Raw genomic sequence first — 12,488 nt, 5'->3', positions numbered from 1 at the left:
TAATTTATCCTTTCTAATCCATGGGATTACTGTGTAAACCTCCTCCCATACCCAGCATCCTGGAAATCTTTCTTCATTTAATTAGATTAATTGCACCTTCACTAAGGGTGTAGCTGTAACAGTTTTTTGCTTCAGTTCAGAGTGAAAATAATTCTTTTTAATTACGCCAGACGGAAGGTTAAGCCCCAGTAAAGAGATTGGTTGCATCCCAAGATATGCATTAGCATTGTTTGAATGAGATAAATAGGTGCAAATCACAATATTAACTATCCAATTAATCATGAATTAAATTTAATTAGGTGAAAGAGGTGAAGAATGAGGAATTACCTTCACTAGGTGTTGAAAGGGTTTACCGTCCTTATTTGGGTGTCTTATTAGTCAAATCTGCGGCTAGATAATGGGAAAGTAGGTTGTGATGATTAATTGCTCTTATTGAATGCATTTTTCTTTTGATAATGCACTTATAAAGGAACAGGTGTAGCTAACAGGTTAGAAAAGTGGAAGTAGAATATTATTATTTTAGTGTAAGTTTTATAACCTTCTCCTTTGTTGTGTACCAACCTACTGTTATAAATAAAAACTTTCACCGGTTCTTTTAATGATGACCTCTTTTAACATTTCTGTGTCTTATCATTTTTGGCTAACTTCGATTATCTTCAAGAAAAATTAGTCTAATAATTATAAAGTGACGGTAATTTTTATGATTCTAGGTAATTTAATCGGTTGAGAATATATTTTTTTGTTTAAACTGATCAAATACGAGAGAGTTCCACGCTGGAAACGAATTTTAGTTTGTTTTATTTGCTTTGATCTCACTCTGGAATGTTTATTAAGTTTATGAGGGTACCTTGTATTTTGATGATAGAAATTTGTGTAGGAGTTTGCCTTTCACTTTTTTTTTAGAGCACACTTTCCTGCCATGTTCGTGAAGAAAAGACCAAAATAGAATGAAGAATGTCTTCTGTAGGAGCTTGGAAAGCCGTCATTTTAGTTCTCGAACTCGCTGCAAAAAAAAAAAAAAATAAACGAAGTGAAAATTAACTGATTTTTTAATGAATATTAACTCTCTCATTAATATAATGTTCAAAATCATTTTTAGCGAAATTTTAATAAAAAGATTATTGATTTCCCATTATGTGACCAATTTCATAACAAAAGGACCTTAAAAGTCACTTTCGGTTTACAGTGATCTTGCTTTCTCTAATCTATTCACTCTGAGGAAGTTAACAGAATAATGATTTTGAAAGCGAGATGGCTTTTTTTTTTTAAATAGATTTTTTGCCGTTAATGAGTTTGTTTATTGGAGAATTTACAATTGAAAACGTGATGAGCTAGGGAACGGATTCGTATGTATTTACATATTTTTTTCTAGGCAATTTACAGACGTTTTTCAACTAGAAGTATTCATACTGACACTTTTTAAGCCGTTTGAGTCTACTTTTATTTCACATATTTCCACATATTTGGATGTTATCGCATATTTATACATATTTGATTAAAATAAATAAATATTTCTACATATTTAATCAAAATATGTACATATTTTTTCATATTTTTCATTTTGGGCATATTTTCATAATTGGGAGGTGGTTGACAGGAACTGTGAACCACAGACTGTAGGGCTGTGAATCACAGTGGGTACAATGGTTATTGTAATTTACATGCTGTTAAACAGTGACGGGCACTTGTTAGTTCTTTGAAGTTGTCTGACGTTGTATGTTCTTTCAGCTCGTTCGTTGAAGTGTCCAATTCATTTCGTTCGGTCACTTAGTGTATTCTTTTTTGGGTGAAATGCCACGAACATCGGCCTCAAACAAACAAATGGTTGCTAAATATCTTCGCGAGTTTCCAGCAGAACTTTTTCAAAGTGACCCAACTTGAGTCCCAAAATGTTCGACTGACAGAAAACGTGTCCAACGTTAAAAAAGTCATCGAAAAGGTGGAAGGAATACCTGGGAGTAAGGGAGATCTGATCAGATCAAAACTGGTAGAAGTACTGAGCAAGAACAAAGGGTGGAAGACCATCTGCCAGATTTCTGATATTATTAGTGGAACAGAAGTCACCTCAGAACATCGTGTACCCTTTACAACCAACGAGATAACTTCTTTCAGCAAGGCACCTACGATATAACATCTGTAGATGTTGAACGATCTTTTAGTCGTTACAAGTCCATCTTACGCCCAGATCGTCGTCACTTTACGTTCCAACATTTGAAATTTCATGTGGTTGCAAACAATTTCGAAGAATGAAGTTTTCAAAATTGAAAATTTAACACATCTTTTTATAAATAGTAAAAATGTTCTTTGTTGTATAAATCATTATAACTTGTAAAAACAAATTATTTTGTTCCTAATAAATTATTATAAATTGTAAAAATGTTCTTTTCTTGTATAAATAATTATAACTTGCCCCCCCCCAAATTCTATTTTCATAAAAAAAAATGTCCATTTTACTTAAATATTCCAGAAAATATTTTAAGAAAATCACATATTTTCCACATAATTGTCGAAAATAAATGCATATTTTAATTAAATATTTGGCCTTTTTAAATACATAAAAATCCGTTCCTTAGTGATGACCATTCATGCTTTAGTTTGAGAGCTTCTAATTGAAGAGATTTGCTTATTTCTTTGGATTTTTAGAATATATGGCACCACTTCGTTGCTGGCTAACTCTCCGCCACTTGAAATTGTTAACTATTGTTAAATATAACACTCAACTAATCGTTAAAAAATGTTGAAACCAAAGTTTGTTTAAAGAGTTTAATAGAATTCGCCTCGTTGGATCTAGTTTTCGATGTTGTGCGAAACTTTTATGGGGTTTTTCTAAAAGATGGCCATGTAGAATCCTGAATTCAAGCGAAATTAACTTTTTAAAAAAATCTGAAAAAATTAGATTCAATAAAGTGATAGAATTTTTTTTAACTAAAAGCTTGCTACGGATTCGAAATATTGAATTTGAACTTCTTGCAACTTTCAGTTTTTGAATTGGACTGATAAAAACTCACAAACAGTCCCAGACCAATTGGTAAGAACCACACTAAGGAGAACTAAGAACAGAAATTTCTTACGAAAACCCAAAATTTGAAAATTTACTTGATCACAAAGCCTGTATAAAATGCAGCAGAGTGATACTGCAATTATTTTTTAATAAATTATAATATCGAAAAAAAGAATAGGGAATTTAACTTGATTGCAGTATATTATCGTATCACTAGTAAAAGGAAGAAAAAATAATAAAAAATATAACGTAGCTATAAAAAGTTTTAAATAACTGTAAAATTGTTTCAATTAAATTTGGTCTTTATTGGCATAAGATGCACTTTGAGGTGCAGATCGTTAACCATCTCTGAATGAAACGTTAGCCTTAACGATTCGATTGATTTGTGACAACAAATGCAATCTAGATGGGAAAATCTTACAAAGGCAAATTTCCTCCCCGGACATTTTTAAAGTCTGGGTTTTAAAGGAAATCTGTATCGTAGTTTCTAATTTGAAGATCATTTTTAGAAAATCAAGTAATTATTAAAATACATTATCGCTAGTTATCATAGTAATCTGTACCATTTAAACACTCCATAATTAGAGTAGCCAAAACGTAGAACCAAATCCGTACGGAAATAAAGAAAAACACACGGGGATATTACAGTGTGTCCAATAAAAACTGTCCTAATTCTACAAATCTAATTATATAAATATAACAGCAAGTTTTGGCTGATTTTCAGCTGTCATTGGCCGGCAGCACCACTAAACTTTAACCTCTATCTTTTAGGTATATTTATATACCATTCTATTCAGATTTACTATTTTAAATATTTTTATTTTTTTTTTCAAGATTTTATTTCACATCTTTTTATTATATACCTTAAAACATTTGTAAAAATAACATTGATGGAATTTCCCTTCGAATTTTATAGTTAGTTTTATAGTTAAATAATTACAGTTTAGAAGAAAATTCAGTGGAACATCACACCCACTCAGAATACGCTGTTAGTTAATGTTCCTAACTTAATGTTTTTTAAATGAAATTGTTCGGTTCCTCAAATTTTGAAACCATTAATTTTTTAAAGAATATTTGTACGCTTATTTTTATGAGATTAATAGAGTAAAAAATCCCTAAGTAAAATGAATAGTATGAAGCGAAGTTTTTTAGAAAATTCCCCAGGCCAAACAAAATGAAATCATCAGAAATAACTCAGCTTCTGAACTAAAGGATAATGTCCGCTCTTGTATTTTAGAACAAGAGCTCAATCTCAAAAAAGAAAATCTCAAATATTAGAGCATGAATTTTATTTGCAACATTTTTATTACAGCATAGAAATAATTGGAAGACCAATTACATTCAGTGGCTTAATAAAGGATAACAGAATCTCTATAAGAGCCCTGTATTGATCTCTAAACACCAATCCAATCTCTCGCCTCTACCTAAGAGGCGTTTACCGTACACCCGTATTAAACATTTATCTCAATCCAGCCAGTTCTCTTAAAATTGTTTTTACCCCCAGCGCTGAGGACTATTACGTTGGAAGTTAAATAACTATAGATAACTATAGAGCTTATTGCTCTATCCAAGATATCAATTTCTCAAATTTTTTAGTAAAAAAGGAACAAAAGATAGTAAAAAGTTTCTACAAATTTTATTTCTTGCAATTATTACAATTCTAGACAAATTTACGCCTAATTTGATTGTTTTCTAAAGCTTTTAATCAACAAAAATCGCTTTTGGTACAAAGCGACCATCTTACCCATTCGTTCAATTATTATGATCATGGAGCCCTTTTAGACGGTCGATATGCATCTCTAACGTAGGAAAAGTATTTCGTTAGAAATTTTGCCGACATCTTAGGGGTTTCGGAGCTTTTGTATTAAGTAGTAATTTAGGACCCATTTAACCGGAGTGCAAGGCTATCTAACTAACATCTGCAGGTCAAACCATATGGTACACCAGCTCACCAATTTTTTGAAAGGCACAAAATACATCTCCACAACATTAGGATCTCCTTCAAGATGGAAAAAGCCTAGATCTAGCTAAGAAAAGAGGACGGCAACACAATAAATAGTTTCAGGCTCTATTGGCGTTGCAAAATAGGACCCATAACAAATCTAATATAGTCTAAATACCTATTTGAAAATCCTAAATTGTTCAGTAACATTTACTGTATGACCTCTCAAAGTTATTGTATCGATTCTTTACGATAGAGGTTAAAAACCCAGAGTTGAATTTAAATCAAAAGGAACACTTTACATTAATCCAGGTAAAGAAGCAATTTTGCTAAAATTGTATTTGACATGAAAATAAAGATTACATACATGGGATTTTGAAAGCCGTCCAGGCAAAAACTACTTCTACTTCTATACTTAGAGAAATGACGTTTAATTCTTTATTGTTATTTCTGTTTCATGACTGCGCATACTTGCATGAGTACAAGGGTGAAGGTCATGGTAGAATATTTTGCATAAAATCACCAACATTTCTAACCATTTATTTTGTAATTATCTTAAAAAAATATTTCGGTTGGCTGTTTAGATAAATACGAGTATAAGAGGGTCGTTTGAAAAGTCCGTGCAAAAATAAAAACTACTTAATTTTTTGGGGTAAACCTTTTTTAATTTTCAACATAGTCTCCTTTTAGGCTTATACACTTCGTCCAACGCTGCTCTAGTTTGTTGATCCCTTCCGAATAATAGGATTTGTCCAAGTCTGAAAAATAGCCATTCGTTTCTGCAATCACCTCCTCGTTTGAATAAAAAATTTTTCCCGCCAGCCATTTCTTCATATTGGGGAACAAATAGTAGTCCGAGGGAGCCAAGTCTGGAGAATAGGGGGGATGTGAAACGAGTTGGAACCCTATTTCCATTAATTTTGCGACCACAACTGCTGAGGTGTGAGCTGGTGCGTTGTCGTGATGGAAAAGGACTTTTTTGTGGGCCAATCGTGGGCGTTTTTCTTGCAGCTCGGTTTTCAAACGGTCCAATAACGATGAATAATATGCACCTGTAATAGTTTTACCCTTTTCCAGATAGTCGATGAGGATTATTCCTTGCGAATCCCAAAAGACAGTCGCCATAATCTTTCCGGCCGAAGGAACGGTCTTCGCCTTTTTTGGCGCAGATTCCCCCTTTGGTAACCCATTGTTTAGATTGTTCTTTGGTCTCAGGAGTGTAGTGATGTATCCATGTTTAATCCACAGTGACGAAACGACGCTTAAAGTCCTGCGGATTCTTCTGGAACAGCTGCAAACCGTCCTTGCAACACTTCACACGATTTCGTTTTTGGTCAAGCGTGAGCAATCGCGGCACCCATCTTGCGGATAGCTTTGTCATGTCCAAATGTTGATGCAAAATATTATGTACCCGTTCATTCGAGATGCCCACAGCACTAGCAATCTCACGCACCTTCACTCTTCTGTCATCCATCACCATATCATGGATTTTATCAATGATTTCTGGAGTAGTAACCTCAACAGGGCGTCCAGAACGTTCAGCGTCACTTGTGCCCATATGGCCACTCCGAAAATTTTGAAACCACTTATAAACTGTTCTAATCGACGGTGCAGAGTCACCATAATGTTTATCAAGCTTCTCTTTAGTCTCCTGAGGCGTTTTGCCTTTCATAAAGTAGTGTTTAATCAACACACGAAATTCTTTTTCGTGTCAAATCACTCGACTTCCTCGATTCAAACGAATGCCAAACACAAAGAAATAGACCGATCTGGCTGAAACTTGGTGAGTGTTCTTCCAAGAGATGCTACTAACTAAACATAACCTCGATACGCGCCAGTGGTGCTATCTCTCTGACTTTGCACGGACTTTTCAAACGACCTTCGTAGTTTTTCTTCTGCATGTCATGTTCGTGGTTTCTAGTTTCTTTTTTCTAACCGCAGTTTGGATTGTTCAAAAAGAGTTTTGGCGAAATAAAAAAGGTTTTTCTGGTTCTGGTAAAAAGCAGTTTAGAGGAGTACAGAAAGTGTCCACATGGACGGTACCTGACTGAAAGATAAATCTTTGGCTTCTGAAAAGTATAGTAAATTGGAAATATCCGCCTGCCTAATCTCATCCAAATCGGAATTTCGGTTAAACTTATTCATAGAACTGGGTTATACATTGAAAAAAACATTTAAGAAGTTTAATAGTATCCTCACTCAGAACCCATTTTAATAAAGTTTTCGGTTACAGTGTTTGAAATAGGAGTAATACTATAGCTTCATAGTTGCTTCATTTACAAAGTTCAAACTTAAAATCGAAAATATTTTCTGAAAGCGCACTTTCGGTTGTTAGATTTTTATTCAGATTTGGAATTTTGGTCACATCGTATTTAAATCTTATTAACATCATGCGAATAAAAGCCCCAGTTGCACAGAATTTCTTTTATTATAAAAAAATGGAAATAAACATTCATTTCCATTATCTTACATATGTAATCATCCCTCTCAAATAATCATCACTCTCGAAATAAGAAAAAAAGAAAAGAAAAAATTAATACCATTTCAATAGTCCTTTTTTAGTGTGCGGCACTGGTATTGTATAATACCACTATGCAACTAATGCTTTATATGATGTTCATTCAAACACAACTTTTTACCAAAACAAAGCGGAACTTTGCAGACAGTACAGCACTGTCCTTCAGCGCACTGTTCCTTGAAATATTTAAGTTCCATGTTTTGACCCAATTTTTTATAAACAATATATGAATTAACAACAGCTGTATCCAAATAATAGAAAAGTATGCGGTGACACCATTTTTTACTATCGGTCAAGTTTATAATAAATATAAAAATATTTTCACTTATTTTCGCATTTACTATTGGTGCATAGCACTGCCAATTGAATGAACAACTTTAAATAACATATTAAGCTGTATGTATGAATAACTTCAACTTTTCGAGGTGGGTTAAAATATATCCCACCATGCAGCAAAAGCTAAGCAAAAGGTGGGACCGTTTTTAACCTACCTAGCCGCAAAGAGAAGTTTGTTAACAGATCCCAGAGTGACACGTAAACTAAATATCCAATTTAAGCATTTTTAACGCTACTTGAATTGATATGACCACTACAGTCTGTATTCAGTTCGAATCCCGCGATTGGCTACTATTTCTTAGAAAAAAATTGTTTATAGTAAAGTTGCTTCCGCACTTGGTAAATCGACGATAGGTCTCGCCTGAAAAAATAGATGACTACTTTGCTCACTATTTAGGGGATCACTCAAAACGTCTATTTCTGAGAGTTCTCAGCATCAAAAATCTCCGAGATGGCAATACCTTCCTTAACAAGAAGGTTATAGGGGGAAAAAATTGTACAATATATTGCCGTTCAAAAGGGAAAACGAAACACACACTCTTCATTTGCCTTCAGCTAAATGTGAGTCAAGGACCGATTAGTTCCTGGCCGATTAGCCAAGTGGAAAGTGGTCTATTTGGTTGGTCTGTCCACCACAGCCTGTATTATATTTATTTTTGTGTTTGCTAGAACTTATTTATTTTTCTCCAATTATTTGGAAGCTTGCCAAAGAAATACATTACTTCTTTTTTACTTCTATTACGTCATTATAGTAGTCGTAAACAAGCAGATGTCTTGGAGTGAATTAAGTCTGTCACTTAGTCAATAGTAATTTACTGACACGAAAGGTATCTTTTCTGTTTATTAGTTTATATTTAATCATTTTAAAAGCACTTCTCAAATTTATCAAAAAAAATTCTTTCAAATTCAAAATTCTTTGAAAACAGGCAAAATAATACTTTATGAATGTTCAATCAAGTGGTAATTAACAAATAACCGTAATTAGGGAGATACTTTCGGCTCGTAGCCCGGAATGAATAGTTTTGATAATATAGAGAACAGTGTCTTTAAAAAGGTTATCTACTTTATCACATCAGAAGTTGAGACGCTTTAGATTTCTTTATTTATTTTTATTAATAAATGATTAACAATTTAAATTATTGGTAATACAGCCGTGAGAAATTAAAATCTAAATTAATAGAAAAATTTAGCAAAATTAAAAACATAAGTGTAAAAAAATCATTATTTTCTCTCTTTGCATCACTTTGGTTCTCAGAGTAAAGTCAGGTTAAGTTGCGTTTGATTCAGGCCACTTCTTGAATTAAGGGTATATTTTCTAGAGATTCTACCAACTGAAAATATTTTTTAAAAAAAGTTATAGAATTTCGTATTTGAAGTATAAAGAAAAATCGTTGGACCCGTTTGTGAGGAATTCTTACAAAAATTTACAAAAAAAATGACCGTAAAATTATATTTGAGAGATTTTGATCAATAAATTCGTCCAAATGAAATGTCAAGTTTAGTGATTTTACCATATTTGGGGGTGAATTATTGTGGCTAAACGACCCTCGCCAAAATAGAATCTGTTTGAAAATACGAGTACTTTTACTATTTCATGTCTCATAAAATTATTTACTATTTATTTAACGTGCGTTTCCAGTGAACGAGACTAGTTGTCAAAGTTTTAGGTGACATTTCTAGACTTGATAATGATCGCAGATCGCCATAAAGAAAACAAAAATCTAGGTTTTAGAGTGATGGAAAGTGTTTGTTGGCCTCAAAACATGTATTGTGGGCTGTGGAAAGAAAGGAAATGGAAAATCTTCTTTTTTATATTAAAAAGAAGGAACAAATAGAAGATATTTTCTTCAGCTTACAGCCTAATTTTCTTTGTAATATTTATGTAAAATGGGTCCCTTGATTTTGTTTAATAAATTAGTCTCAATAAACGTCAGATAATTAAAGGGTAGAAAGATTCTGCCAATTCCAGTAATATTTTTTTATTTATTTACTTCTCAAACAGTCAGGACACAAGACACACCAATCTTTAAAAATTACCAATTTTATGATTAAAGGTGCCTCCTTTGGCTCTCAAGCCAGGTTAGCCTGGAGGTTATCAACTGCTCTCTGTATCGAGGAGGCACCTTTGAAGGCACAGTAAGTGCTTCACAAGTTGAGTAAAGTGCCTTATTTGATAAATTAAGAAATAAGTTTGATCCTTTACATGAAAGATATTGATCACTTAAATATGGGGCAGGTGGTTTCCAATTTTTTTGGTAATTAAATGCAACTCTCCCAAAATTACCAAATAATTATTAAACCTTCTTGTTTGTAACAGATGTAAAATTAATTTTTAGCCATTTTGTGTATGTTTGAGAACATCTAAAGCGCTTAACATTTGATTTTTCTTAGAAAATTTCACTCGGAAAGCGACTTATTTTCCGATACTAAGAAAAATACTAGCTTTACTGCCTTGGCAATATTTTTAGTAGAAAGGGGTTGAAAAAATACATAAAAATGACCTATCGCGTGCTCTTCTTTCTCTTTGATAACAAGTTAAAAAATTGAAATATGACTAATAAATACCAGATTTTGAAATGGCCTAGTACCTTTAATTTTGAAGCTATCGAATTGCGGTTTCCGTTTTCTTTCATAACTTTTTATAATCTTTAAAACTGTGTATATGAAAATGGGGGTCAACAGCGAACCCTCACTTTTGGTCGCGCGTCAGCCGCGTATGCGGCAGAAATCTAAAATCAAGTCACATATTCTGAAACTAGAGGTGACGGGCAACAAATTTTTCCTCTACCATTTTTTGCTCAGATCAACCGTTTAAGCATGAAACGCATTTGAGCCGTCTTAAAATGAACACCCTGTATACTTGTTAGGCATCTTATTATGTTCATTTATCATGAAAAATAATTTCGATTAATCACACATCTTCAAACTCTTTGCAGTTTCATTTTATTATTCAATATTTAAAGGTACGGTTTTCTATAATCATTGCAATTTTAATTTAATAAAAAGTAAATGCATGTTTTTCTTGGCACTTCATTATTATTATTATTATTTAATGTAGGATTAAGAAAGAACAATTTTATTGCCGTTAGGTTCTGCTAAGATCAATGTATCCATCACAATCAGTTAAATAGAATTATATGATTTATTTATTAGATCTGGCCGAAGCTGCCATTATCTGAGTACGTATAAAACTCTCTTGATAAAGAGAAGTTTTATCGATCTGTGGATGCCACGTAAAAGTTCCTCAGTGAGGTAGGTACATAGAGGTATAAGTCACTGTCAATCCTAAGACTTTGATGTAAGTGTACCATGGAAAACTGGGTTAATTTACTGAATATTTTATTAGAAAATATACTTCTTTGTTCCGCCTAGTAATTTATTATCAATTTCATAACTGAGCAATTTTAAATATTTTTTTGTTATTTTCTAGGAAAGGAAAAGAAATAGAACATCTCCTTAATTGTAATAAATAAAGTTAAATAATAGAAGGGCCGACCAAGCAGCTCTATTTTTATTGGTTAATGTGTTAAATGGACTGTGGGCGAAGGAACCTCATTTAAATTAGTTGTAATCACCATTTGTCCAGTTATTCATTCAAATACTCTTTGAAAAGTTTCTAGAAGGTTTAGTTATTGTCTATCGCGAGTTTAGTTATTTTCTTTTATTTAAAATTAAAATTAGAGAGAAATGTAATATTTATGAATCTTAAATATCACTCAGTAGAGGGGGAAATATTAACTAAAGCTCAAAGAAAATAATCCCCAAACTTTCTTTGATTGCGGTTCTCGAGATCCTATTGGTTTTCTGCTGATCCGATTTTACTTTTTAAAATATTTATTTATTTATTCATTTTTGTTTCTGTGCCGGACGCTTGCGTGTCTGTAATTAAGCAGCATTAAGCAGTGTGCAGATCAATATCTTAAAGGCTTTACAAGTCTTATACCCAATTTCCTACAATTCTTGAAGTGGGCAGAGTTAAAATCTTGCTATTTACATAGAGGACAGATATTTTTAATCAGTTAGAGGGTAAGAATCGTATCACCGCCAAGTGTGTAAAGTGGAAGTCCTTATGTAATTTCCTGGCATTTTACCGGACTGGCCAACCACCTCCTCCCCCAAAAGTGCCCTTAATCGAAGTATTCCAGAAAAATGTTTCTTATAAAAGTTATAGAACTATTTGCGAGCTATAATTATACCAAGCTTGAAGAAAATCTAAAAAGCGGTTTTTTTAAAAAAAGAGAAAAAAGTGGAAAATCTATTCAGTAAAGTGGTACTTCCGGTGCACCTATTTTGACCAAAAATTTATTGTCACTTCCTGTAATGTCATATGAGCTAAATATCAAATTTGAAGTTTCTGCAATATTCAGTTCCCGAGATATAGCGGTTAAACTCGCTACAGAGCAGTAAAGTCAGTCCAAATCTATGCCAACAAAGACCGATGGGTTAGACAGAGCGAATTCCAGGAATCACTAGATCTCTAACCCAACCAGCCTTAGCTGTGTTTTTTAATAACATATTTCTCTCTCTTCTCTCTAACCATCCGAATACGATCGGTTTTCATCGGCAATTTTCGGCTTCATTGACCCTGAACATTTATTTCCAATTTAATTTTTAACATCTAATATGCACACTCACACGACTTTTTCTTTTACCAATGTGAACGTATTCCAGTATTCATTCACTTTTATTTC

General features: G+C 32.9%; 1 protein-coding gene and 1 long non-coding RNA gene across 8 annotated transcripts in view; one reads left to right on the top strand and one right to left on the bottom strand.

Annotated features, from left to right (window-relative positions):
* Window positions 1-12,488, top strand: part of LOC141457004 (uncharacterized) — a 275,187-nt gene that overhangs the window by 75,531 nt on the left and 187,168 nt on the right. The gene's annotated exons all lie outside the window — the stretch shown is intronic.
* Window positions 1-12,488, bottom strand: part of LOC141457007 (uncharacterized) — an 81,996-nt gene that overhangs the window by 50,064 nt on the left and 19,444 nt on the right. For all 5 annotated transcript variants that reach the window (XR_012460158.1, XR_012460154.1, XR_012460156.1 and 2 more), the window contains exon 3: window positions 848-1,003. This is a non-coding gene — a long non-coding RNA (uncharacterized lncRNA). The remainder of the gene's footprint in view (window positions 1-847; window positions 1,004-12,488) is intronic.

This window comes from Rhodnius prolixus, unplaced genomic scaffold, assembly GCF_049639745.1.
Source record: "Rhodnius prolixus isolate KJV_2025 unplaced genomic scaffold, Rpr scaffold_10, whole genome shotgun sequence".
NCBI lineage: Eukaryota > Metazoa > Arthropoda > Insecta > Hemiptera > Reduviidae > Rhodnius > Rhodnius prolixus.
The sequence above is the reverse complement of the archived record's forward strand: the minus strand, read 5'-3'. Positions and strand labels throughout refer to the sequence as shown.